This window comes from Equus przewalskii, chromosome 23 (assembly GCF_037783145.1).
Source record: "Equus przewalskii isolate Varuska chromosome 23, EquPr2, whole genome shotgun sequence".
Lineage (NCBI taxonomy): Eukaryota > Metazoa > Chordata > Mammalia > Perissodactyla > Equidae > Equus > Equus przewalskii.
The window spans coordinates 12,674,829-12,702,526 of record NC_091853.1 but is presented as its reverse complement, the minus strand read 5'-3'; the positions used below and the strand labels follow the sequence as shown (position 1 = coordinate 12,702,526).

The 27,698-nt window shown below is 37.7% G+C and overlaps 1 protein-coding gene and 1 long non-coding RNA gene across 25 annotated transcripts in view; one reads left to right on the top strand and one right to left on the bottom strand.

Annotated features, from left to right (window-relative positions):
• Positions 1-17,046, bottom strand: part of RALGPS2 (Ral GEF with PH domain and SH3 binding motif 2) — a 156,177-nt gene extending 139,131 nt beyond the window's left edge. For 2 of the 24 annotated variants that reach the window (XM_070591654.1, XM_070591666.1), the window contains exons 1-5: positions 16,824-16,963; positions 14,805-14,970; positions 14,540-14,684; positions 12,486-12,515; positions 7,748-7,991 (exon numbers count right to left, since the gene is read on the bottom strand). The gene's annotated coding sequence lies outside the window, so the exon portion shown is untranslated. Of the gene's footprint in view, positions 1-7,747; positions 7,992-12,485; positions 12,516-14,539; positions 14,685-14,804; positions 14,971-15,682; positions 15,811-15,858; positions 16,378-16,823 lie in introns of those variants that run through there. The other 22 variants (XM_070591656.1, XM_070591668.1, XM_008522148.2 and 19 more) reach the window with 20 other exon arrangements.
• A 183-nt stretch (positions 17,047-17,229) lies between these two features.
• LOC103552280 (uncharacterized) lies at positions 17,230-20,095 on the top strand. The gene is made up of 4 exons (XR_011532241.1): positions 17,230-17,578; positions 19,099-19,230; positions 19,435-19,562; positions 19,741-20,095. It is a non-coding gene; the product is annotated as an uncharacterized lncRNA (long non-coding RNA).
• Positions 20,096-27,698: the final 7,603 nt, after the last annotated feature.

The window sequence follows — 27,698 nt, the reverse complement described above, 5'->3', positions numbered from 1 at the left end:
GTTTTCCATGTATGCTCATGTGGGATATTTCTATGAAGTCTTTTCTCATAATGTCTTTGTCTAGTTTGAGTATAAAGGTAATGCTGGCCTCGTGAAATAAGTTAGGAAGTATTATTTCCTCCTCTGCAATTTTTGGAAAGTGTTTATGTAGAACTGGTATAATTTATTCCTTAAATATTTAGTAGAATTCACTTGTGAAGTCATCGGGACCTGGAGTGTTCTTGGTGGGAACATTTTAAACACAAATTCTATTTCTTTAACAGATAGAGGGCTATTCAGGTTGTCTATTTCTTCTTGAGTGAAGTTTGGTAGTATTGTGTCTTTTGAAGAATTTGTCCATTCCATCTCTGTTGTAAAATATATAGGTATAAAGTTGTTCATAATAGTCCCTTGTTATCCTTTTATCATCTGTAGGATCTGTAGTGATGTCACCTCTGTCACTCCTGATATTAACCAGTCTGGTTAGAGCTTTATCAATTTTACTGATCTTCCCAATCAGTTTTTGGTTTCATTTTAATAGACATTTTCATTTCAATAGACATGATTTTCTCTACTGTTTTTCTGTTTTCTATACATTAATTTCCACATTGATCTTTACTATTCTCTTCCTAATAGTTACTCTGGTTTAATTTGCTCTTTTGCTCATTTATTAAGGTGGAAGTAGAGGTCATTAATTTGAGATCTTTTTTATTCTCTAATATAGGCATTCAGTGTTATAAATTCCCCCCTAAGAAGTGCTTTAGTGGCATCTCACAATTCTGATATGTTGTGTTTTCATGTTCATTCAGTACAAAATATTTTCTAATTTTCTTTTGATCTCTTCTTTGACCCACAGGTTATTTAGACTTGTATTATTTAGTTTCCAAGTATTAGTAAATTTTCCACAGTTGTCTGTTAGTAATTTCTAATTTAATTCCACTGTAATGAGGAAACACAGGATCTCAATCCTTTTAAATTACTGAGACTTGTTTTATGGCCCAAAATATGGTCTATCATAGAAAATGTTCCATGTGCACGTAAGAAGAATTGAGAAGAACATCCTGTTGTTGTTAGGTAGAATAATACTCTATCAAAGTTAACGAAGTCAAATTGGTTGACAGTATCATTCAAGTCCACTACATCTTTGTGATTTTCAATACTGAGAGAAGTGTACTGAAATTTCCAACTACAACTGAGGATTTGACTATTTCTCCTTGAAGTTCTATCAGTTTTTGTTTGATGTATTTTTGAAATTCTGTTATTAGGGGCACAAATATTTAGAACTGTTATGCCCTCTTGATTAACCAAGCTCTTTATCATTATGTAATGACATCCCTTATCCTCGGAAGTATTCTTTGCTCTTAATGAAGTCTACTTTGTCTGATATTAATATAGCCATTCCATCTTTCTTTTGACTCTTGTAAGTATGATATATCTTTTTCTATCCTTTACTTTTAACCTGTTTGCATCTTTATATTTGAAGTATGTTTCTTGTAGGCAAGGATATAGTTGGGTCTTGCTTTTTTAGCATAACTGAAAATCTCTGCCTTTTAACTGGTGTGTTTAGACCATTAATATTTGATGTGATTACTAATATTGTTAGGTTTAACTCTATTATCTTGCTATTTATTTCTATTTGTCCCATACTTTTTTTCTTTTTATGCCTTCTTTTGAATTAAATGAGTATGTTTTCTGATTCCATATTATCTCCTTTGTTGGCTTATTACCTGTAACATTTTTAAAAACAGGATTGCTTTAGGATTTAGAGTATACACCTTTTAACTTAACATGGTCTATCTTCAAGTGATATTATACCACTTCACATACAGTATAAGAATCTTACCTAGCAAACTACCTAGTATCATACCTTGCTCACCTAAGTCTCTGTACCTGAGGTATGCTACTTCCATTAAAATGGGAGAGAAGCATTAGAAAAGTGTAAAAGAAATATTAGCAACAAACTGAGACATTCTCCTTGGTTTCACTTAAAAAGGTAAATAAGAACTGAAAAGGAAAGAGATGCTTACAAATTAAAACTCTACAATTACAACAAATGAGTCCAAATCCTAGCTATGCCAGCTACATATTGTATAAGCTTAGACAAGACGCTTGGCCTCCCTACTTCTGTTTCTACCTCTCTAAAATGAAGACAACAAGAGTACCTACTTCACCAGGTTATTGTGATGATCCAAGGAGTTAAGTAGGTAAAACGTTTATAACAGCATCAAGCATCTAAACGCTTAATAAACAGCAATTCCTATTATTCATACTGAATAAGACAGTATTTTTTAATGCCCTACACAATACCTGAAATAATCTTGCTTATCCAGCCCACAAACTGGGTTGCACTGTTCTGAGTCCGTAAGCAAGTTAACTCTTTAGGCTCTTTCAGTTACAAGAAATTCTTTCAAATGACCCCAAATGGCATTATATATATGATGCTATTTACTGAACATTTGTTATATGCTTAGCATTGCTCTAAAAGCTCTGCGTGTGTCAACTCATTTAATCCTCATATCAACCCTATGAGGAAAGGTATTATTTATGATGCTCATTTTACAGATGAGGAACGAGACAAAGAAGTTAAACAACCTGCCCAAGGTCACACAGCAAGTAAAAGACAGAGCCAGAATTCTACTGCCAAAAGTCTGACACCAAAGCCTGCACATTCTCCTGGGGGGAAAAACTGGATGCGGCATCAAGAGGGGCAGGAGACACAGAAGTACCAGAGTAACAGAAGAAGAGCATTTACAGAGCCAGAAACCAGAATCTTTGATCTTATGTTTTGTGCCTGTCTTGCTCTCAGACCACAGGGTTTCTCGTTCAGAATTTCATGCTTCTCTTGGCACAGATGCTCTATTCTTTTCTAGTTACCAACTGGCTTCCTCATCTCCTTTATCATTTCTATAATTCACAGCTTCTGCTTATACTTACTTTCCAGTCTCTCAAACTTTAGTTTCACAGAACTCCAGACTAATGCATCCTTCCAGCGTCAGCTCTCGTGGCTCAATGACAAATTAACTCCATGTTTCCTATAAATGGCTATAATTTTCCCCACCAGACAATCCTAGGTTGGTACTTGGCTTACAGATTAGCAGCCCTTAGATCAAACGACCACTCCTAGACCAAGCAGTTGCAATATAGTCCTACGTGGTAAAAAAAACACAGCTATTGAGGTCTGTTCCTCTGCAACGCACTGTGGAAAAAGTAGATTTCCTTCAAAGGAACTGTGGGAAGACCAGAATTACAAAACACATGTCAAGGACACTGAGTCAGCTAAGTCACCACTAATCTGGGGCTCAAAAGTCTTGTCAGTATTTCTAATCTATTTAGTTATAGTAATTAAGCAGTTACAAACACAAATTTTGGTTGTTATTAAGGAGATCATATAATTTACAGTGTCACACAAGTAATACATAGGTCACAGGTCCAGCTGTTGTTAAATCAAGGGTTGCCAGACTATATCAACAGTATTACAACTGAGAGGAAGAAAACACACTGTCATCATCATTTCCAATTCTGCTCAGAGATGGAAGTAGTGAACATCAGTGACCCTATCCACTCTGATAGCTGTATCTGTTGGGCCACACTGGAGTGAACCAGATGAGGTGGCTAGATGGGGTGACCTTATTACTACAGCCAATTCACAGCTGCCCACAGTGTTTAGATAAACAATTACAGCACAGAAGGCTTCAACAGTACTGCCCATTTCCTTTAAATTCAAACCTCCAAAGCGCTATCTTTAAAAATCTTTTTGCAGATGAGTTCTATCCTACACCTTTTGGCTTTCTTAATGGCAGAGGATGGCTTTGAATTTAAAACTTTCTGCCACATAATTAGCTAAGATCAAGTAATAGGAAGAAGAAAGGAAAAAGTAAATATAAAACTTATTAATGCTACTTTCCCATCAATATTGTTTTAAGCCTTTTTATTAGGAAGGTTATCTAATACATATATATACAACTAGAAGGCTTTTTTTTTTAAGAAAACTCCTTCTAAACAGTTTGGATTTTTCCTCCAATCTTGATTTACAAACTTTCAATCTACAGCATCAAGAAGAAAGGAAACAGAGAAGCTAAAAGTTAGTGACAGTACGTACTATCCTTTTAATTCTAATCTGCTTTATTTCTGAGGGCTGAATAATGTGGTTCTACTTTATCAAATATAACTATTTTCCACTCCATCTCAAATAAACGCTTCAACCCAAAGAACGACAAAAAGACTAATTCTTGTTGTTGTATCTTCGGTCATCCCGTTTCCCCCAATATCTATATGTTCTTTCCACTGCAATGAAACACATTCCTTGAAGACCACTCCTGCCCTCAGAGCCTCCTCTCCTGTGAACCGCTTGTTCTTCAGACTGACACACACCTACTTATGGTCTCATGCTATTTACTGTGGTTTCACATAAAAGACTTCGCCTCACCCAGAAAATGTAAACAACAAGCGCAAGGACCTAGACTTATACTTCTATGATAACATTAACAAGCGCTGGACTCAGAGAAGATTCAAAAATAATGTTGACAAAAAGAAGCAACTCAAAAGCGCAGTTTCTTATCCTTAAGATATCCTCAAAACTTTCTCTTTTAGTAGAGTTAACCCTGTCACCCAGCTTTAACAGACAGGATCTAAACCACACAAACCTGTGAAAAATATATCCTCAAATTAAAACAGTAAAAGAAAAGTAGCAGAGGTTATCCTAGCAACAACTTACAGAATAAGAGCTAAGTCGATCAAAGCTAAAATACATACTAATGCCCCATCTACAAAATCCTAAAATCTATAAAGATTTCAGCACATTCACAGAAGAGCAGCTTAAGAGCAGCAACAGAAAACACAGATTTGCCATGTAAGCTAATTTCAGAAGGCCAGAAAAGTTCTGGTCAAACCCTGGGACTGTAAGTCAGGACTGGAAGAGGTCTAACAAATAATTCACTCCAGTTACCCTAGAGATCTAGAGTAACCTCAGATACAAGAGAAGGTAGGCTGTGATTACACTTCCTCTTCAAGGTCCTGAAAGAGGAAGAGAGAAGTAATTCAGCTCAGGACTTTGCTTACACCTTCTCATTTAATCCTTAAAATGATCCCATGAGAAGACACTCATGCCCATTTTACAAGTAGGGAAGCTGAATGTTAAAGAAATTAAGTAACTTGCCCAGATCCACACAAACTTTAAGCACAGGATTAAAATCCTTGTCTAGGTCACAAAAAAAATTATTTTCAATTTAATTTAGTAAATTATTTGACTGCAAGAACACTCAGATGCATTAGAAATTTAAGTCAACATAAAATCATAGTTTTGACATTCACATTCCTTTAAATGCAAATTAAACTATAGGTTTCTAAGATATACATTTAATAGAAAATGCAACTGATAATTTTTAGACTAGATCCAACCAAATCCATAGCCATATTAATCTTGCTCAAGCAAGCACATGTGAGTGTATCATTCCTTGTTCAAAAAACCGTTAGTGGAATTTAACTTTATTACAACTGGCAAACCATTTGGATAAAAAGACAAAAAGATCGTACACTAAAATAAATAGGATGAATTAACGATGAAAAACATTTAAGCCATAAAAATACTAGAAGTAAACATAGATGAATTCTTTTTTATCTTGGCATAGGAAAGCCTTTCTAGGACTGAGAGCAGAAACAGAGACAACAGAAGAGATTGATAAATCTGACTAAAGAAAACATAAAACACACACAGTAAGACCCATATATTTCATCAATTCTAAGATGAATATTTTCTCATCTTTTAGTATCTCTGAAATCAGAATGCCTCTTAAAATCAATAGTGTCATGGTTTAAGTGATAGAATATTTTTATTCTTAGTTGTACATAAAATAGTGTATCTTATAATTGAAGCCATCTCAGATTCAATAAAATACTCTAAGTTTGGGGACAAAAGATAAACTGGGGAAAAGATCTACAAGTGACAAAGACTTAATACTCTTAATTAAAGAACTCTTACATGTTATTAATGTTAACTAATAGGCTGCTTCAACTGTACTGGTTATGTTTCATTTCTTAAGTTACGGGTTAACTATATTTTTCTTTATATACTTTTTTGTATATCTGATTTATTTCACTAAAAGACTCAATTTTAAAAGACTGAGCATTTAGAAAATGGGTAAAAGGTATGAAAAGGAAAACAGAGAAAGCAGCACAAACGTCCAAAAACATGAAAATATAAATTTCATTGAAATGTTTAAAAATGCAAATTAAAAGTTAGGGGGTATTTATTCCATAACAGATCAATACATGTGTTTTTAAAGCTAATCACCAAGTCAGTGAGAGTATAGAGAAACAAACACTTATACACCCTGGGGGAGAATGCAAATGTACTTCACCTCCAAACAAGCAATCCTTCTTTTTGGAATTCATCAAAAGGAAATGATCAGAAAAGTATAGGAAGACCTATAAAAGATATTACCTCTCTCACTGTTTATAACATCAAAGTTAGAAACAATCTAAACGTCCATCAAGAGATTAAATTATGATACATCCACACATGATACAATGCAACCACTAAACATGAGGGTAGAGAGAACCTGTGTTTGAAAGCGATGTAAGTGTCCCTCCAAGTGTACAGACTTTTTATATGAGCACCAGATTTAAAGTTTTTTTTCCCTTTTTTCCTGGTTTGATTTGTTTCACTTTATTGAGATATATGGAAATACTAAAATGTGCATTTATGTAAGGTATACTGTTCAATGAATTTTTACTACGTGGCCATCCACGTAACCATCAATCGTATGAAGATAGGGAACATTTCCAGCACGCCAGGAGCCTTGCTCCTCTAGTCCCAACCTCTAAACACTAACCCGACTTCTATCAACATAGATGAGTTTGACCTTTTCCTGAACTTCAAAAAAAACCAGAATCATACAGTATGAACCTTTGTGTCTGGCTTCTTCTGGTCAACATTTTTTTGGTGATATTCACCCACATTTGCCGAGTAGAGCAGTAGTTCCTTCTTTTTCACCAATGTGTAGTAGTCTAGTGTAAGGCATACCACAGATTAGTTATCCAGTTTTCTGCTGATGGACATTTGGACTGTTTCCAGTTGGGAGCTATTATGAAAAAAGCTGCTGTTTTTTCAGGTTCTATAACTTATTTTATTCGTTCTGCCTCTTAATTTAGTTGTGGGTAATTCTATTAATAAAATAAAAAGGATTCAACAACCCAGAAAAATGTAATGAAGAAAAAAATCTGGCATCTCACCACATAGACAACTACTGTTTTCATTTTAAGATTTATGTTTTACATAACTGAGTATGTTATACATGCTGTTTTCCTGAATTAACCCTTTCCCTTTATTTTCTCACTTTTTTCTCTCCCTCTCCTTAACTTAGCCCAACTACGTAACAAATGTTTACATTTGGTGTGCAACATTTTTCCACCCTTATGAGATCACTTACACATGTACATACATACAAAGACACAGGGTTTTTGTTGTTCGTTTTACAAAAACAGGATATTTTATATATTCCTCTACACCTTTTTCTCACTTAATATGGTGGCAATGTACTCACATTACTGATTATTTTTGCCATGTCTTGTGTTGTTAACAGCTTTACCAAGATATTCAGATACCATACAATTCACCCATTAAAGTGTAGTACAATTCAATGGTATGTACAACCATCTCCACAGTCAATTTTAGAATATTTTCTCGTCTCAAACATAAACCCCAAACCCTTTAACTACTCCCTCATCCTCCCACCCACCCGTCCCCCTCCAGCCCTAAGCAACCACTTACCTACTTTCTGTCTCTACAGATTTCTCTGTTCTGGACACTTCATACGAATGGAAGCATATAATACGTGGTCTTCTGTGACTGCTGCTTTCACCTAGCACAATGTTTTCCAGGGTCACTGATGTTGTAGCATGTATCAGTACCTTACTCCTTCTAACGGCTGAATAATAATCCATTGTATGGATACACCACATTTTGTTTATTCATTTGTTGGCTGATGGTCATTTGTGTTGTCTCCACTTTTTGTCTACAATGAGTAATGCCAGTATAAGCATTCATGTACAATTTTTGCAGGGACATGTTTTCATTTCTCTTGGGTACAGACCTAGCCAAGGAACTGCTGGGTCATACGGTAAGTCAATGTTTAATCATCTGAAGAACTGTCATACTGTCTTGCAAAGTAGCTATATCATTTTACATTCCTATCAGTGTATGAGGGTTCCAATTTCTCAATATCCTTGCATACACTCGTACTATCTAACTTTTTTATTCTAGCCATTGTAGTGGTATGAATGGGTATCTCACTGTAGTTTGATTACATTTCCCTGATAGCTAATGATATCAAGCTATAGCTAGATATACAAGAAGCCACATGATAGCTACATGATAGCTTTCTGTATATCTTCTTTGAGAAATGCCCATTCAGATCCTCTGCCCATTTTTAAATTGGGTTGTCTTTTTATCATTGGGTCGTCAAGAGTTCTTCATGTATTCTCTGAATGCAAGCCTTTCATCAGATATATGGCTAGCAAATATTTTCTCCCATTCTGTGAGTTGTCTTTTCACTTTCTCTTTTTTTTTTAAGATTTTATTTTTCCTTTCTCTCCCCAAAGTCCCCCGGGACATAGTTGTGTATTTTCAGTGGTGGGTCCTTCTAGTTGTGGCATACGGGACACCGCCTCAGCGTGGCTTGATGAGTGGTGCCACGTTGGCAGCCAGGATCTGAATCGGCAAAACCCTGGGCCATCGAAGCAGAGCACGCAAACTTAACCACTTGGCCACGGGGCCGGCCCCCGTCTTTTCACTTTCATGACGCTGTCCTCTGAAGCACAAGTTTTAACTTTTGATGAAATCCTATTTATCTAGTTTCTGTTTTGTTGCTCCTGCTTTTGGTGTCATACCCAAGAATCTTTTGCCTATTCCAAGGTCATGAAAATTTACCCCTATGTTTTCTTCTGAAGTGCATGTCTTTTGATGCACATATATATTGATTTCTATCAGGTCTATACCAAGAAGTGAAACTGTGGGATCACAGGGTATGCACATGTAGAGCATTAGTAGATGCTGCCAAACAACTTTCCAAAGTGGCTGTACCAATTTTCAAACCCATCTGAAACATACGAGAGTTCCAAGTGCTCTACCTTCTTGTCCACACTTAGTATTTTCAGATTTTTCATTAACACCATTTTGACGGGTATGTAGTGGTATCACATGATAATTTTAATTCGCAATTCTCTGAAAATTGTGTGTTAGTTCCATTTCACCTTGGACATCTGGACAACTCATTTTGTAAGTGCCTGTTCCAGTCTTTTGCCCATTTCTTTTAAAACTGGGTTGCCTGCATTTTTTTTAATTGACATGTATATTTTTTACATACTCTGCTCCTCTGTCAGATTTAAGTATTGCAGACACTTTATCCATTGTGTCACTTGCCTTTTCACTCTCTTACAGTATCCTTTGATGAAAAGTTCTTATTTAATGAAGAATAATTTATCAATCTTTTCTTTTCTGGTTAATACCTTTTGTGTCCTGTTCTAAAAAAAATCTTTGCCTACCATGGGATCTTGTAGATATGTCTCTATGTTTTCTTCTAGAAACTTTATTTTTCACCTTTCACATTACATCTACAGTTCCTTCAAGAAGCACATAATCCCTATGTTACAAAACCATTTCAGAGAACAGAAAAAAACGGAAAGCTTCCCAACTCATTTTACGAAGCTAGCATAACTCTGAAGCCAAAATACATACATAAAAATCTCTGATAAAGTTATCTATTGATAAATGTGGATTTTAAAAAACTCAAAGACAAGGGCAAATAAAGTTCAGCTTGTGGGGAGAAAAAATCAATGCAACACAGCTAAGTAGGGTTGAACCCTATCATGCAAACAGAAGATAATCTATTAATAAAATATATCCTATTAGCAGATTAATGGAGAAAATACATACGATCATCTCTACCAATAGAGAAATAGTACTTGATAAAATTCAGCACTTATTTATGATATTAAAAGAGAAAAAACTCTGGGGGGGCCGGCCCGGTGGCGCAGCGGTTAAGTTCGCACGTTCCGCTTCTCGGCGGCCCGGGGTTCGCTGGTTCGGATCCCGGGTGCGGACATGGCACTGCTTGGCAGCCATGCTGTGGTAGGTGTCCCACGTATAGACTAGAGGAAGATGGGCACGGATGTTAGCTCAGAGCCAGGCTTCCTCAGCAAAAAGAGGAGGACTGGCAGTAGTTAGCTGAGGGCTAATCTTCCTCCAAAAAAAAAAAAAAAAAAGAGAGAGAAAAAACTCTGACAAAACTAAGACTAGAAGGTATTTCTTAATCTTTTACACTTATCTATCAAAATCTTATACTAAGGTGTGGGAAATAAGGAGAGGTTGGTAAAAGGATACAAACTTTTAGTTATAAGATGAATAAGGTCTGAGGACCTAATGTATAACATGGTAACTACAGTTGATAATAGTGTATTGCATAACTGAAATTTGCTAAGAAAGTAGAACTTAAATGTTGTCATCAAAAATAAAAAGATAAATATGTGAGGTGATAGGTGTGTTAATTAATTCAATGGGGAGAATCCTTTCACAATGTAGACATACATCAAATCATCACATTGTAAACTTGAAATACCTTATAATTTTGCCAATTATACCTTAATAAAGCTGAAAAAATAATAATATCTATTAAGTTCTCTCTCTTCTACACATTGTTCCTTTCTTGTTAATATTTATGTGCGTATATAATTTAAACGTTAGTTAAAATATAAAGGCAACTATTTTTGTCTTTTTGTTTACAGGTGTATCGCCAGCACCAAGAACTATTCCTGGCACACAGAAAATTCTCCATGGCTTTTTCTTAATGAATAAATAAATGAATGATTTCTAAATCAAAATTTGCCTTTGGGAAAAAAATTATAGTACTTTCTTCTGGCATTTCTCTAGAAATAAGCAGTTATATGGGTTAGACATATAAGTTTATATGTATAAAAATAGACATCTGTATATATTAATTATGCATGAAAATATCTGATAAGGCTAATAAAATAACCATATCTAATTTTAAAAAAACCTATAGTAAGATAATCAGACTTAACTTTGAGACTTGAGAGGTATTCTTATTAGAAGAGAAACATGAAAATAAGAACCATCTAACTCAAGTGAGCCCTTCATGCTGCTGGCACTCACACTCCATTTTCCTGTTCTATTCTACTCTACTCTGTTCACTTTTCCACTCTTTGATAGATGACTATGTCATCTATTTTTCCCTCTTCTCAAACCTCCAACACACATCCCATTCTTCCTTAGTCTCAGCTAATGACCTTGCTTCTCAGACACTAAGGTTAAGCAGAAACACTCAGATGAGAACTTCCTCAAGCCACCACCATCATGTCTCTGTCCATATATTCTGCCTTCTCACCCATCTCTGTAGATAAACTCCCCCTACTCCTAGTAAAGCAAAGGCCCACCCTTCCACCTATGCATAGATCAGAAGTCAGCAAACCACAGCCCATGCTGTCTAGAACTGCTTTCACACTGCAAAAACCAAGCTGAATAACAGTAACAGAGACTATACTGTCCACGAAGCCTAAAATACTTATTTTACTATTTAGCCCTTTAAAGAAAAGATTTGCTGACCCCTGACTTAGATCATCTCTCTTCTCATCTACCATGGTCTCTGCCGGTTGAAAGGGCACACTAAGTTCCACACACAAGAAATGAAGTAAGATCCACACATACAACATCAGGGACATAGATAAACCGATGACAAAGAAAAGATCTTAACAGGGACAGGTCACAAATAAAGGATGAAGACTGAATGGCATAAGACTTTTCAACAACCATTTGAAGCTGGAAAATTATAGTGCAATCGCTTCAATTTTGAGGGAAAATTATTTCACCTTGGATTCCATACCCAAACCAGCCAAATTATCAACCAAGTATCAATACAGAAGAAAGGTATTTTCACCAATATGAACACCTCAAAAATTTCATCTCCTCATACGCTCTTTCTTGAAAATTACTGAGGGATGCATTTCACCAAAACAAAAGTATAAATCAAGAAAGAGGAAGGCATGGGTCCAGAGACCACAGGCTCCAACACAGGGAAAAGGCAAAGAGAATTCTCAGAATCAAGGTGAAGGGAAGTCACCAGCTATAGCTCTGCAGCAGAAATGGAGAGTCACGGTGCAGACTGGAGCAAAAGCATAGAGAGCCCTAGGATTTTTCCAATTTCTTAAAAAAATCAAATGATCAATTACCTGATGGTAATTGGGACAGTTTCTAGAAAAAAATTAGAGACAAAAAGGAAACCAAGCAAAAAACAAAAAAGAAAAAAAAATTTACCTCCAACAAATATAATAAAATATAATCATAGTACACTGCAAGGTTTAATGGCAAACAAATTTACAGTCATAATAATGTAAACAATGAACACTGATTTAACCAAAGCATGCTCTAACTACACTGGGAGGATAAAGGGAGAGGAGGTTCAAGGTGGCATAACAATCCTAAAGCACAGGCTCACCTTCCACAGTAGGAGTCCAACAGACAGTATCTAAAATTGAAAAACAAATATTTTAAAATATGAAAGATTAAATATCAGAAGAAACAGCTGAAAGTACTGAAAATGGTTACTCTGAGAGCAGGATCTGGGAAGGAAAGTTAGACAAGAATGTACCTCAGTGTTTTTCACTATAAGTTTTAGAGTGCAATTTTCTTTTTAGTTGCATAGTTGTATTATAGTAAAAACTAATGCGTTTTTTTTAAACACAAAGTTTAGTGGTTTTCCTATCATTTAATACCAGTTAATTCACTGACCCCACAAATATTATCTGGGCATTGACTATGTACCAGGTACTTTCCTAAGTGCCAGGAATACAACAGTGAACAAAACGAAGTCCTTGCCTTCATGAAGTTTATATCCAGGGAGAAGGAGATGATAGACAAATTAATATATGCTATAATGTCAGATAAATTACTGTTGTGAAGAAAAATAAAGACAAAGACAGAGTCGGATCAGGATGCTATTTAGGTAGGGTTTTCAGAAAAGGGCTTTCCAAGAATTAGCAAAAAGGAAAACGACCTAAAAAGGAAAATCTGTCTTGAGAAAAAGGTCATATAAGTAAATAAAAGAAGGGTATCAATTAAATTCAAGGTGAGAGCTTCATTTTAAACCTCTCATACTCCAAAGCAATGTATCGTTTAAGAGCCAGTACCAAAAGTTCTCTGTAGCGGCACACAAAAATTGCCAGGCACCTTCAACGTAAGTCATATGAACACAGCTATTCATACTCTTGTATATCCCCAACTAGCCATTATTTATTAAAGTGACTGTTATTAAAGTGACTTTTTTCTTTCCATAGAGGAGATAGACATCACACATTTCAAATTCCAGTGTTTTATTCTATTATGTAGTTTTCCCAAATCAAAAGCTCAAGAAAGACTCCAGATTAATTCTAAGTCACCAAAATTTATCACACCTAATCTTCATTCACTCCCTAAAGAGAAACCCTAAACCAATGGGAATAGACACATTTAAAGAAACAATCTACAGGGTATTGCAATACAGTCATTTTCCTCTCCAAGGAACCTCTCGCAGGCTGAGGCAGAATTTCAAGCTATTTGAATTATCTTTTCATGAAAATTGAATAACTAAAAAAATGCAGCATTCAGATTGAAAGGACAATTTTATTCCAAATACAGTTGTTACACAATAAAAATCTCACATTCAATAAATAAGACTGATTTTACTATGTCTTATTCTCAAACCACTTGTACCATTAAAAGTAAATCCAAACTATCCGCCTTTTTTATACAGCAAAAAAAGCAATCCTTTTAAATTTTAAACAGGTTTGAAAGTTTACCTCACAGAGAAAAAAAATTCAATTAATTAAATTTCAATTAATAGTTGGGTTTGAAGTTTAAAAGTTATTCAGAAATTTCTGGAAAAGCACACCAGCAGCTGTACTGTAGCACGAGATGTGGATGCTCTCCCCACTGAGCTTGGTACACCTGAGGTACCAAGACTTGGGTCTGGGTTCCCTACTTGCTTACTGGCAGTGTGCTTACCATCTCTAAACCCACGTCCTCACCTAAAATGGAGAGGATAATGCCAATATAAGGCCAATGTTAATTACTGGCAGTCCTGTCAATGAGAAATATCAATAATCTATTTTTTAAAAGCTTTGTAATCTGCAAAGAACTTAGACTCACTTATAAACGAGTAAGTGCCAAGAGAGAATATTTTTAGCAAACACTTAACTATATAAACCAAAAGAATAAAGCTGTTTAGCCACATGCAAACCCTCCATCATCTGACTTCAGGTGGAATGTTTATTTCTGGTATACTTAGGAACCAGAATACCCATGTATATAAATACTAGCCTATTTTTAAAACAATTGTCTTCATGCTTTTGTTCACTCAATAATATAATTCCCACTATTCTTAGAAGGAAAAAACACAAACAATATCCTTAACCAAAAAAACTCATCAGAGGAGTTTTGACTTCTTAAACTTTTAAACTAACATTAAACAAAGTGTTATCTGAGAATGAAGCAGCAGACTATTTGCCTACTTACCCTGTAAGCTCCAGCAGGGCTCAGACCTGTCTTTTTCTTTGTTGTATCTCCAACATCTAGGCAATTAACTGGCACGAAGGAGGTACTCAATAAGTATGTGCAAATGAAGGAGCCAGGCCTCTAGAAAAGGCTTAAGTGTTCCAAGCTGCAACAGAACAACTTCACCTATATATCTATCATTCACTACAAACCGCTACACTCTCAACTGTAATGACTGAAACAGACAGTTACTAGGTTTTTAAAGACACACAAATACATTACTCACATGTGTAATAAAAGTACAAAAAGTCAAAGATTCACAAAGCCAGTTTTTTCGCTGTATTTTCTCTGAGGAAATTTTGGTGTGTTCTTTCTGATATTAAAAACACATATCAGAGAAGCATGTTGCAGTCTTGATCATTCAAGCGCTATCTTTAAAGTTGTGTTGCAATCTGGAATAATTTAGGCAAAGTGAAAGATATTTCCAGAGTCCCACCCAGAGTATTTTGAAAAGTCAAACTCCCTAATTCAATGAAAGGAGGAATATAATGAAAAAAATCAAAGTTAGATCTTACTATTTCAAAATTATTATACTGAATTTTAAAATGAGAAAGTGAATTGTTTAAAATAAATTAAATTGTTTTGAAATTATTTATTCAGAAAGTCATCTAATGTCCTCACATTTGATCTTTAGATCTAGCTAATAAGACAAGTCATTTTCCTAATCTTTGAAGCTAGATGATAAACTTTACGCATACAAACCCTGAGTTAGAGGTTATTTTTATTAAAAATAATACTGTTTGGATAAGCTTCTTCATAATTCCAAAGTCTACAGTTAAGATATTCAGCAGTAAGAGTAATACATATATTTATGATTCTACAGCACTTGTATAAGCATAATTATCTGGGTGGAACAGGCTTTACGGCTAGCAAGCTATGATCTCTAACTGCAATACTACGCACGCACGGATCGAAAAGTTTCCCGAAATCCTAGTGGTCATCTTCAAAGAGACCTGAACAAGAGTTGATCTGATGGTAAGTATAGAAAAACACCAAAATCAACTCATAAACAGTATGACGAAAACAAGGCTCTCTACCGCAACCACAGCGTTGAAATTAAACTATTCAAGGACACATAAAAGATAAAGCTCAGTTAACTACTACCCGTATTTCTTACTTTACGGTCTTAAACACTGGGTATTAGATATTTCTCCTTGGCGCTTTCTTCAACAGAAATTTAGTGTTTCGACTGCCCCTCCTCCACAGCTAACATCAGTGCCCTTTCCTCCTCCTCCCTCACCCCTCCCAGTTCAAACAAATTAACATTTGTGCTAAGGTACCTCCTATCAGCTCGCAGCTTCTTCCCAAACACGCCCACGTACACTGAAACTGGCCTGCGTCTACACCACACACAGCTACAGGAAAAGAGCTTCGAGGGGGGCAGGTGGGGGGGATAATTTAGCTCCGCACAGGTTTACGGCTATTCTCCAGATATCAGCTCTTCACTCGTGGCTCGGGTTTCTCCCAAATCACCTCCAAAGCATGGTGTTTACGAGCCGCCCTAATCCGATACTGCAGTGGAATTCCGGCTATCTGCAGACAGACAGCCCGGCTTTGCAAGTGTTTGATCAGATCCCTCCGGAATCTCTTTTTTCCAATACGCCCGCTCCTGGCCGTTTAGCAACGCGACCTCGGGCAGCGCCCGGGGCTCCGCACCCCGCCGCGCGCCCGGCCCGAGGCCAGCGCGGGACCAGCGCCTCCGGGTCCGGGGCTGGCGGCGACTCGGGCTGCGGACCGCTCCGCAACAGGTCACCCTGAGCGCCAGCGCGCGGGCTCGAGGCCGGCCCGGTGGCCAGGCTGCGGGGCGCAGCCGCCGGGGCCAGGGGAGGGGGTGTGGCCCGGCGCGGCGGCCGCGGCTCCGGCTCACCTGAAGGGGCAGCGCGGGCGGAGAACGGGGGCTTCCGCCAGCAGCAGGGAGGGCGAGGCGGGCTCGGGGGACCCCGCGCCCCTCGGCCTCGGGACAGACACCCGGAGCGGGGACCCCACGGCCGCATCCCGACTCCGAGAGCGAGCCGCCGGCGCTCTCCGTCAGCCCGAGCCCCTCGGGCTCGTCCCCGCGCCGAGGGCGAGCAGCCCCAGGGCCCGGCCGGGAGAGCTCCCCTGCGCAGCGCCCGCGCCGCCGCCATTCCCCGCGCCGCCGCCGCCGCAGCGGCTCCGCGCCGCCCGGGGGGCGCAGCGCACCCACCTTCCCTCCCCCGCACCGCCCGCCGAGGCTCCGCGCCAGGCCCGCGGCCAGAGGACCGACCTGTGCCGCCGCGGCAGTGGCCTCAGAGGATGGACGGGCGACGTCGGCCTCCCGCTTCGCCGCCGCCGCCTAGGCTAGCGCTCGGCGACCCGAGCAGTCGGCGTCTCTCATTCAGCGCCCGCCGCCGCCGCCGCTCGGGGGAGGGGAGTGAGCCGGATCCACCCCGTCCGCGCCGGCCGTGGGGGAGGAGAGCGGGGTTGGCGGAGGCGCGCGCCCGGCGGGCGGGGCGGAGCCGCCCTCGCGCACCAACCGAGCGCGCTCGCGCGGGCCCCGAGCGCCCCGGCCGGCGGGTCTTCCCCGCGCGCTCCCCGCCCGCGGCCCTGCTGCCCGGCTGAGCCCAACCGCCGCCGGGGGCCGGGGTGCGGGGCGCGCGCAGCCCTCCGCCGTTCCCCTGCCCGCGCCCGCCGGAGGGAGGGGCCGCTACGGGCCAAACGAGGGGGCGGGGAGGGGCGGGAGGGCTGACAGGTGGGGTGCCCGCCACCGCCCGGCCACCCTCTCCCCGCTCGGGGAAATCCACGGTGGTATCGGTCGCCTGCTGCGCGGGCATCTCATCTTTAAGGCCAGAGAACAAAGTCTGGAAACACTTGGCCCCCAGATCAAATATCCTGCCCGCGTCCGCGGTGTTTTTAGAAGTCGCTGCGGACGAGTGAGGGGGCTCCAAATGCGAAGAGCCACGCCACTGCCGTAGGGTCATAAATTATGGTGATCGGTCGTCTCACACATTGAGATTCGGCGAGTGTTGGAAGTAGGCCTTTGTAAGTGTTATGCAGGGTACCGCCCTTGGCTTAATGAGCAAATGACAGAAATTTGGCATCCCCTGGATCACAGATTGATGAGTTCAGGTGAACAGTGTTTGCACGTCAATGCACGAACAAGATTCTGAAATAGTAAATATTTTTTTGTGAATGAAAAAGGACTGGATTTGGTATAAACGGTGAAAGGATAGAAAGGTGTTGTTTCGGAGGGTGCTCTGTATGGGGTGGCCTACTTAAAATTAACACCATTTGATGCAGTGTGACAAGAAATGGAAGGTTTTAAGTGAACCGCCTTTGTGTATGCTGTCGTTAGACCATTTGGAAATGGATGATTATTTGATGAGCTGCAGCTCTTTCTCTAGGCAACGTGCAGTAAATGTGGAAGGAATACTGTGTACTAGCATTGGGTACAAAACACGAAAGGACCAGAATTGTTCCCATTTAGTTTTTTTCCTCCCTTTAATAACCACTAAACAGAACTGATTAATCTTGTATATTGAAGAATGCTAATTCTTTCCTCCTTTGACCACCTTGTGTCCTAGCTCTCTACTCTGTTAGGGAAGCCAGAATGCTCTTCAACCCTCTTCTCTCAAATAGGGTTACTTCTTTAAAGTCCTCCCCTGCTCCCCGCCCCATAGGTAAGTTCAAAAAAAAAAAAAAAAAAAACAAGAATAGGCAAAGTTCATGGTTTTTAATTTTTATTCCATGTTACTTTCAAAGAAAGCCTTGAGAAGAATCATGATGAAATTACTGGGAGACGTAGAGAAACGAAAAGAAGAAAAAAAAACCCTTTAAAATAAGAATAGACTAAAAAAAACCCAGGAAAACAGACTATCGATAAAAAGAGGGGAAATGTATTATGTATACAGTAAGTTTTCCCATAGATGTTAATTGCTTCCAGTCCCAAAGAAACAACGAGCAAATAGAATTAGCACTCGGAGGACAAATCTTTCTGGTTATCAAGTTGGGTAAATGTTTTTAGTCTTTTTTAAGTGTTAGTAAGAGATTAGGAAAAGGTCGTGGTTGGCTGTGTGCCAACAATAATACCTGCAACAATGATATATATATTTATATATTATAATGGGATATACATATCCCATTACCACTGCTCTTAAATAGGAAAACTGAGAAACAACAGGGAATTCTATTTTGTATAAATGTCTTGCAATTACTTTCAACTTGAATTAGGGTTTCATAAAAACAAATGAGCCTGTGTTCCTACATCTGCCAATAATTTTCACAGTTTACTGTAAGAGCAGTGAAGTTTTCATTTGGACTTTGAAGAGAAAAAGCCATGTGACTCATGAAGCTTGGCCATGGATGTACTAAATTCTTATACATACTGAATTTTTGAGTTCGTAAAAATTAAAATCTGTTTCTCATGTTGATAACCTGTAAAATAATGGTTTTATTAACCTTTAGAGTTGTGTTAAGTTCAAACTTATGAACTTGGTAAGATTAAGAATTAGTGTATAAAAATACAGAAAAAAGTTCATTCTCAATGTCTTTTTTTGTCATAGCTTGGGAATTACTTTAGAAAGACAATGACCCTTCTCATTCATTGATATGCAAATGAAAACAGTGCCTTTTTACACTTAAAGACCAGCAGCAAATTTTCTTTTCCAGAGCATCCTTTATCGCAGTTAAATTCTGTAAGTTGCTTTATATATTCCATTTGCTTTTGCCAAAAGACAGGAAATATGCAATCTTAGTATAACAAAAAGTACTAATGTATAAAATAGAAATGCCATTATATAAAATAGAAATCAATAAGAATTCAATATGCTTAGAACTCGTTTCAGAGGAATCACCATTATGTAACAGTTTTATTACTATCCATCAAAATTATTTTCAAGGGGTACGCCAAGGAACTAATTTAGATATATAACTAGCAGTTTCAAAGACAGGAGACCACCATGGCAAAAAACAAATCAACAAACAGCTCATCTCGTTATAGCTGTCAGAACAAAATTAGACTGGCCTGGTAAGAAAGCTGATTATTTCAATAACACCTAATTCTATTACAACCAACAGAATTTCAGTAATAACATGTACCTCTATTATTTCTCTAACCTTTCATCTCTTTTTTCAAATATATGTATATTGGCTGGATGTTTTTCAAAAATTTGTTTATGTTTGCAATGTTCTGATTTAAAATATAGGGAAAATACCATACCCAAAACTCACTTTGAGGGGAAGGATGCATTGGGGGACCTTGAAGATACAGACGTTCTCCAGAAAACTGGCACCAAGGTACATGGAGAGCCCGCCACGCTTCTCAATCAAGAGAGACATGCCACGGATATTGATACCAAGAACAAAGACAATCACCTGTCCATTCAAATATGAGCACCAACTTTCAAAAGGCCTTAATTTACGATCAAGCTGTTTCTCACAAGGGTGACTATGCAGGATATGGATCAGCGGCAATGTATTTACTTAATAATTAATGTTTCCCTGGAATGACTATGGGGGAGACCAGCTAGTGCATAAATAAACGTTTGCATGAACTCATAATTTTCCATATTAACTTTAAAGACAATTTCAGTAATGCCTCATTTATCTGACAGGATAAGGAAAGGGGGCAGTGAGCGAATGAACAGAATTAGATATTCTGGATAACTGAGGTTTTCACCCTAAAGCACTAGAAACAGTTTAATTTAAACCACTTGTACTGATTTTTTCCCCAAAAAATATCACCAGTTTCTCTGCCTTGATTATAAAAATACAGTATAGCTTAACCTATTCCTAATGACCCTGAGGTATCTTCAAAACAAAAGCTGTAATAGCAAGATGTCCTCAGGAACTTAGAAATAGTTGGTACCCTTCACCCTACGGAAATAATTGTGTCCTCCTGTGTTCCTGCATTCCTTTGGGTCTAACTGGTCTGGAAAGAACTCATTATTGACCCTCCTGCTGTCCCTGCTCGTGGCTGCACCTCTGCCACAGCACTGCCTGCATGCATATTCACACTCACGCCTCTGTCTTATCCTGTTAGCCTGGGAAACCAAGTAACCAATATTTTAAAATGTGTATATAAAATAAAAGTAAAGAACCTCAAAAGAAAATGCTAAAACAACTCTGATATTTTGGGACATTTACTTAGTATAAAGACCATTTGCCTACTTTCATATTTTCCTTTATATTTTGGATAACCGAGTTTACCAGATAAGTGAATTATTGTTGCATGCTGCTTGTTTCCTAAAAAGTTGAGGCATTGCTCTTCATACTTAGTGGAGGGTAAGGATCTATGCCAATAACATTCATCACAGTAGTTTCCTTATATGGCCTGCATTCAAAATAAGGTTAGACTTTAAAAAAAAAAAACACCAAGAATTCGTAAATCCTTGCCAGTAATAAATAGATAAAATAAATGAAGAAAGGAGTACTGTTGCTTATGGTAGAATGTTGAATGCCAACAGGTAAATGTGGAGGGAGCGACGGAGTTGGGCAATCATTATTTTGCAACTAAGACAAGAACCATCAATGGATGCTAAATTTAGAGAGAAATTTTGATAAGGAACAGGATATTTGCATCATTAGAATTCTTCCCATAGACTTCCTATTAGTTGCAAGGAAGGAACTAATTCCTATTACAAGGAAGGAACTGTATTCTTCAAAGATGCCAATGTCATTAAAGACAAAGGCTGTGAAAATATTCCAGCTAAAGAGCCATCACAACAAAATGCAATGTGAGATACTAGACTGGATTCTTTACTGGAAGGGAAAAAAAATTCTATAAAGTACATTATTGGGTTAATTGGTAAACAGATGGTAGACTGATTAGATAAAAGTGTCACTGTTAAAATCACTGAAATTGGTAACTCTTGTTACATCCCTAAATACTGCAGTGTTTAGCAGTAAAAGACTAGAATGTGTATGGTTGAGAAAAAAAAAAGAGAGAAGAGAAAATAAAGGTAATAAAACAAATAGGTAAAATGTTAGCAATAAGTGACTCTGGGTAAAGGGTATTTGGGTGTTCCTTGCAACTCTTCTATAAATTTGAAATTATTTCCAAATAAAAAGCTTTTTTTAAATGTTAGAATTTCAAAAAAGCAGAGCAGCAGAAGTAAGCAATCCATAGACTATAACATCATAATTATTTTAAATGACCACTTTACTGCCAAATCCCACATGCTTTCTAAAATTGTTGACTACTCCCATGAAATTGTCTCATCTCTTGGTTTAAAATTATAAACAGTGAATTTGATAATTGAAGGTCATCTTTTCCAACTTTTCATTTTATAAATGAGGAAACTGAGGCTCAAGAGATTCAAAATTTACCCAAAACCCCTTAACCAGTTAGCACGACAGGCCACCATCTTGATTCTACTTTTATCTCTACAACTGCTAACCTGCTACTACTCGGTTTCTATCACTTTGCCTTTTTCTCTTTCCTAACTCGGAGTTTCCTAAGGGCCTTGTATTCTCTTCTTTTGATGATTATATGGGGAACTTATGTGGCCTTACTGTTTGAACTGTCACTGCTCCACCAGTAATTCTCACTCAGATTTCTGTACCACAAGTCCAATTGCCTCCATGACACTTATATGAGGACATTCCATCATCAGTTCAACCTCTCCAAGTTCAAAACTGAAATAACCACAGAAGAAAAAATTAAAATATCTAATAAAACCTATAAAAATATGTCCATCCATACTGATAATCACAGAAAGACACATTAAAACAAGATATGTTTTGCATAATAGGTTGCCCAATTAATAAGATTGATAATATTCAGGTTTAGCCAGGATATGGGCAACATATACTCTCTCATACACTGATGGTGGCAGTGTAAGTGAGCATATCTCTTTGGGAGACAATTTGCCAGAAGCAAGGAAAAATTTAATTGTACATACACTTTGACTCAGCAATTTCACACGTAGATACTTGTCCTACAAAAATACTGTGACAACATTCAAAGAGATATACAGGACTGCTCATTAAGTATTGTTTGTAATAGCAGAAATTGGAATACTAAGTGTTCGCTAATACAGGAGTAGGTAAATACAATTATATTTCCTTACATTGAAAAGATAGCTCCATATGAACCAATATGGAAAGAAAAACAAGTCGAAGAGAACTATGTATACTGGTGTTCCATTTTCTTTTCTTTTAAGTCGATACATACACAGAAACCAGCCTGGAAAGCTATATAAACAAACGTTCTCAGTGGTTACCCCAAGAGAAACATGGATTTAGGGGTAAAGAAGAAGACTTTCATTTTCCTATTTTATATATTTCCATTGTTTCCTGATTTTTTTTTTTACTAGAAGCATGTGTATCTTTTATAAAAGCAACAACAAAAAAATTGTTGCTTTCTTTTTAACTTGAAACTTCTCATTCCATAATCAGCATCCCCTTCAACATGGCTGTTCCCATCATTTCTTGTCTCTCCCACACTTTAGAATCACTGTTAACTCTTTATTTTTCTCTCTTTTATCATTTATTCATTTAGTCTTGATCCTTCTAAATTTTTTTGCAGGTTTTTTTTGGAATTATGAGCCCAAACTATGTACATAGAAAGGTACTCTAACTGATCTCTTAGATTTAGCTACTCTCCACACCATTTTTCTTACATACCTTTTCCTACACCACTATTTTCACTGTGTCGTACATCTTCCCCACCCCTCCTCGCCTCCCAGGTCAAAAATTCCCACTTCTTGTGGTTTACCAAGGTGGCATTCAGGGACTTCCATAACTTCATTCTCTCCTGCAAATTTACCTAATCACCACTCCACACCCCAGCCAGGCCATTCTTTGATTTATTCATTCAATAAGGAAACACGTACTTCTCCTCATGAGCACCAAACATGCCTCCATTCGTTCCATTCCAGCGTACTTTTTCCTGTCCCTCTTGTCTGACATTTCTCACTATCTCCCTTCTTCAAACCACTGCTAATGTTATTGTTGGTATCACTCTCTCGCTTTGGAAATTTATTATATAATGACTTACAGTTTTACCAATGTGTATGTTTCTCATATCCCTCAATAGATGGTAAGCTCCTAGAGAGTGCAAAACACTCCCTGTGTGTGTGTCTCTCTCTCTTTGGATTCATGTTTACTGAGCATTTACAATACAAAGACAACACACTAAATGCCTAGCCTATGTCACTTCAATTTGTTCTCACAACAACCCTGAAGGGGAGATGTTTTTTTACCACATTTTGAAAATGAGGCGTAGGGAAGTTCAATGACTTGCCCAAGGATATGCTGCTAGGCAATGGCAAAACTGAGAATCAAATTCAGACACTATGACTCATAGTCTCCATGCTATATTGCCTCCCTATAAAACTGTGCTTCTTATATATTCTTGTCAATTAACAGCACTATGTCATGTACATAAATAAAGCTTCAAAAATGCTTATTGAATATAATGCACTTTATGCTAAAAATGAACAATTTGACATGTGATACCCAATACATGTATAATTTAAAAATAGTATTTCCTAGAATTTGGTTTGTTTCTAGAATCTTATTCAAGAGCTGAAGAGTAAAAGTGCTTCTAAAATCTGGATACTTTTAGAATAATGGGAAAAGTTAAATGGAAAAAAATGGCATTAGGTCTAATAACTCATTTTGCCCACTCAGGTGTATTAAAAAATATACTGTAGGAGATAATTTTCTACCACAGTAGTGCAGTGATAAAGTCGGTTATCATATTACAGATGGGAACAGCTTACTGCATAACCACTGAGTCCATTTCCCTGGAGAGACACAATTCTATCTGTGGTTTCACATTCCAGAAAGAAATATTCTTACTCCTGGAAATTAGTAACATAAGCATTTTAAAGTAATTCTGTTAGATCAACCAATAAATTTCATGGAATTTTTACCATATTTAATTGAGACATCACTTAGCAAGAGAGACTTTCTTCATTATGACAATGCTGCATACACAGATTTGAAATTCATTGTTGAATGCTGGCGATTGTATTTGTCTTTAAAAGCTGCTACATCTATAACCTGGTAGTTATTAGCTAAGAGTATTCAACTTGAGAAGCATAACTGGTGACAAAATTACTTTCAAACTGTGACTCTAGTTGGAAAACATAATTTCAAAAATAAAAAAAGCCTGATATGTTAGTCACTTTTCAAAAAATTGTTTTAAATTTACTGATACGTGCTATAATATAAACATTACCAGTATACACACTGAAACTAGAATAAAACCATTACAACTTATGGGCTTTGGGCCTAAGTTATAGCTAAATTTAAATACTTGCAAAGACTTTTATTTCAGCACTTTTCTTTCTTATCAACATTATTAATTTTGAAATATAACCAGAGGCAGGGCTTCTGATAGATTAAAAACAAATTTATTGACCACCTTCTAAACTTAGTGAATTGAATACACATGTTTATACCTGCTACCTCCCCAAACTCCCCTAAAATTACCATAAAAGATGAAAAGAATGGGAAAGAAGAGGATAAACAAAAAATTTTGGAAGATGAAAAAAAGGATAAGCATATTTAACTAAGCAGAGAAAAATGAAGTTAACTGCCTGTGGAGGTGAAAGGCAAAAAGAAGCTAGCTGATTTGCACATCAGAACTCTGGAAAGTTTGGGAATTGGAGGCATCAGGCACTTAGGAAAGTGGGGATGAAAAATGCCTCTAAAAATAGAATTTGATAAAAGTCTGCATAAGGAACAGTCGACTTGTGCTCTACAGAGAATTAAACCAGAGAGATTGAGGACAAGTATCTGACTTTTAAAATATGAACAATCAGTCAAGGACCACCAAACATTTTAGGAAAGTTTCTAACATGAAAGGCAGGGAGCTTACTCCACTTCCAAAAGAAATGCAAGTAGCAAGGGGGAATTTTTTAAAAGTTTAATCAATATATCTATAGCAAGACACGTTATTGCATTCATTAAGTAAGACTAGGATACCATGAAAAAGTTACAACCAAAGAACAGAGAAAAGGCTCTTACAAAATAAAAATATAATAGCCAATATAAAGATGTCAACAGGAGATTGGTAGATAAAATTGAGGAAATTCCCCACCAAGTAAAAGACTCCAGACCTAACCACATCATAACTCAACAGTGACCTAAAAGTATGGGCAAACCAGTGCTATTATAAATTGTTGATTGGAAGGAAACTGGTAACATTTCTAGAGGGCAGTTTGGCAATTACTTTCAAAATTTAAAATATGCATTCCCTTTAGCTCAGAAAATCCATTTCTAGGAATTCTATCCTACCGATTAATTCACTTGTACATAAAAAGAGGTATATATAAAGACAGAAATAGCAGAAGGCTGGAGATATACTAAATGTCGTCAACTGGAAACTGCTCAAAAAAATTACATCACATCCATGCAATAGAATACTGCACGGCCATTAAAAAAATAATGAGGTCACTCTAGATGTACTCATATGGAATGATTTCTAAAGTATACTGAAAAAAGCGAGATGTGGAACCACGTGCTTATATGCTAGAGCACATTTCTAGTAGGGTACACCAGAATTGATAATAGTGATTACCTCCATTAGGGTGACTGGTGGCTGGGGGTACAGGTGAAAGGGAGACTAACTTTCAATGTGTACCTTTTTGTGTTTTTTAAATTTTATATCTATTTTATTTAATAGTAGAACAATGTAATGAAGCTAACTGCTCCTTCTCTGCTTTATTTATTTATTTATTAAAGATTGGCACTGAGCTAATAACTGTTGCCAATCTTTTTTTTTTTCTGCTTTATCTCCCCAACCCCCCCCCCCCCCCCGTACATAGTTGTATATCTTAGTTGCAGGTCCTTCTAGTTGTGGGTATATCTATTTTTTTTAAATTATTTTTAAGCTACAGAGTTAATGTCTCTATCTTTATTAAAAAGGTCTTAATTTCCAATCAAAATAAATTTTGTAATCTTTCCTCTGAATCATTCCTAAATCTATTAGTATTTTTTGGTCGAAATGCCCCAAATTAGACCCAATACTATAATAAAAAATGCTCTTGAATGTAACATTTTATTACAATCAATGACTAGGTGTATTGGCCTCTTCTTGGTTTTTTTTTTTTTTTCCCTTTTTCTCCCCAAAGGCCCCCCGTACATGGTTGTATATTCTTCGTTGTGGGTTCTTCTAGTTGTGGCATGTGGGACGCTGCCTCAGTGTGGTTTGACGAGCAGTGCCATGTCCGCGCCCAGGATTCGAACCGACGAAACACTGGGCCGCCTGCAGCGGAGCGCGCGAACTTAACCACTCGGCCACGGGGCCAGCCCCTCTTCTTGGTTTTTAATTATAGGACAATATTGGTAACATATAAAATATTTCTCCTATTTATTGTATATATACCTCTTTACCCACACTTCTGCCACCACCCATAGCCCTTGCTAAAATGGTGGCCCAAAGTGACTATGAACTAGTAAATGTTCCTCCACTGACCACCAGGGATGAAGACCTTGGCCAAGCTAAACCATTCTGCTTTCCCAGGAATCTGGAATAGGGTCACTGAGAAATAGTCAGTTGGCCTTTGGAGCCAAACCACAAGGTTATGTAGCACTCACTGTATGCAGAAAAGACAAGTAAGCTGGGGAAGAAAGCCAGTCTCCAGAGAGGAGTACAAGAACGATGAGGACAGGGGCAGAAGCCACAGGAGAAAGGACTCCTGACTTCCCAATTCCAGGCCCACTGGCCTTGTTTCCTTTTATGTCCTGGTTGTTGTCCACCGTGTCTGTTTCTCAAGCTTGTGTGAAAAGTTTTCTATTCCTTGTGCCCATCCATTTCCTAGCTAGGACATGAACTATGATGTGTAGACTATTTTCAGCTCTCCTTATTAACAACTGATCTTTTATTTATTAATGCTTCTCAATATTTATCCTAGTATAAATAATACTATGGTGGGAGCATGGTGCTCTGGGAGTTAGTCATCATTCTCCCAGTAATCCACAATAAACAACTCAATTCTCCTTTCTATATCAAATTTCTTTTATTTTAAAAATAGGATAATAATATCCACCCTAACTTACCCATATCATCATTCTTTATTAAGATTAAATAATATTCTAAAACAAAAAAACTTTGAAAAGTATTTTTAAATGTCAGATATTATAAGTGATGTTATTTGTTATATGTTATAATGTTAATTTCCGAGAACGTCTCTAAATCACTGAAGTTAAC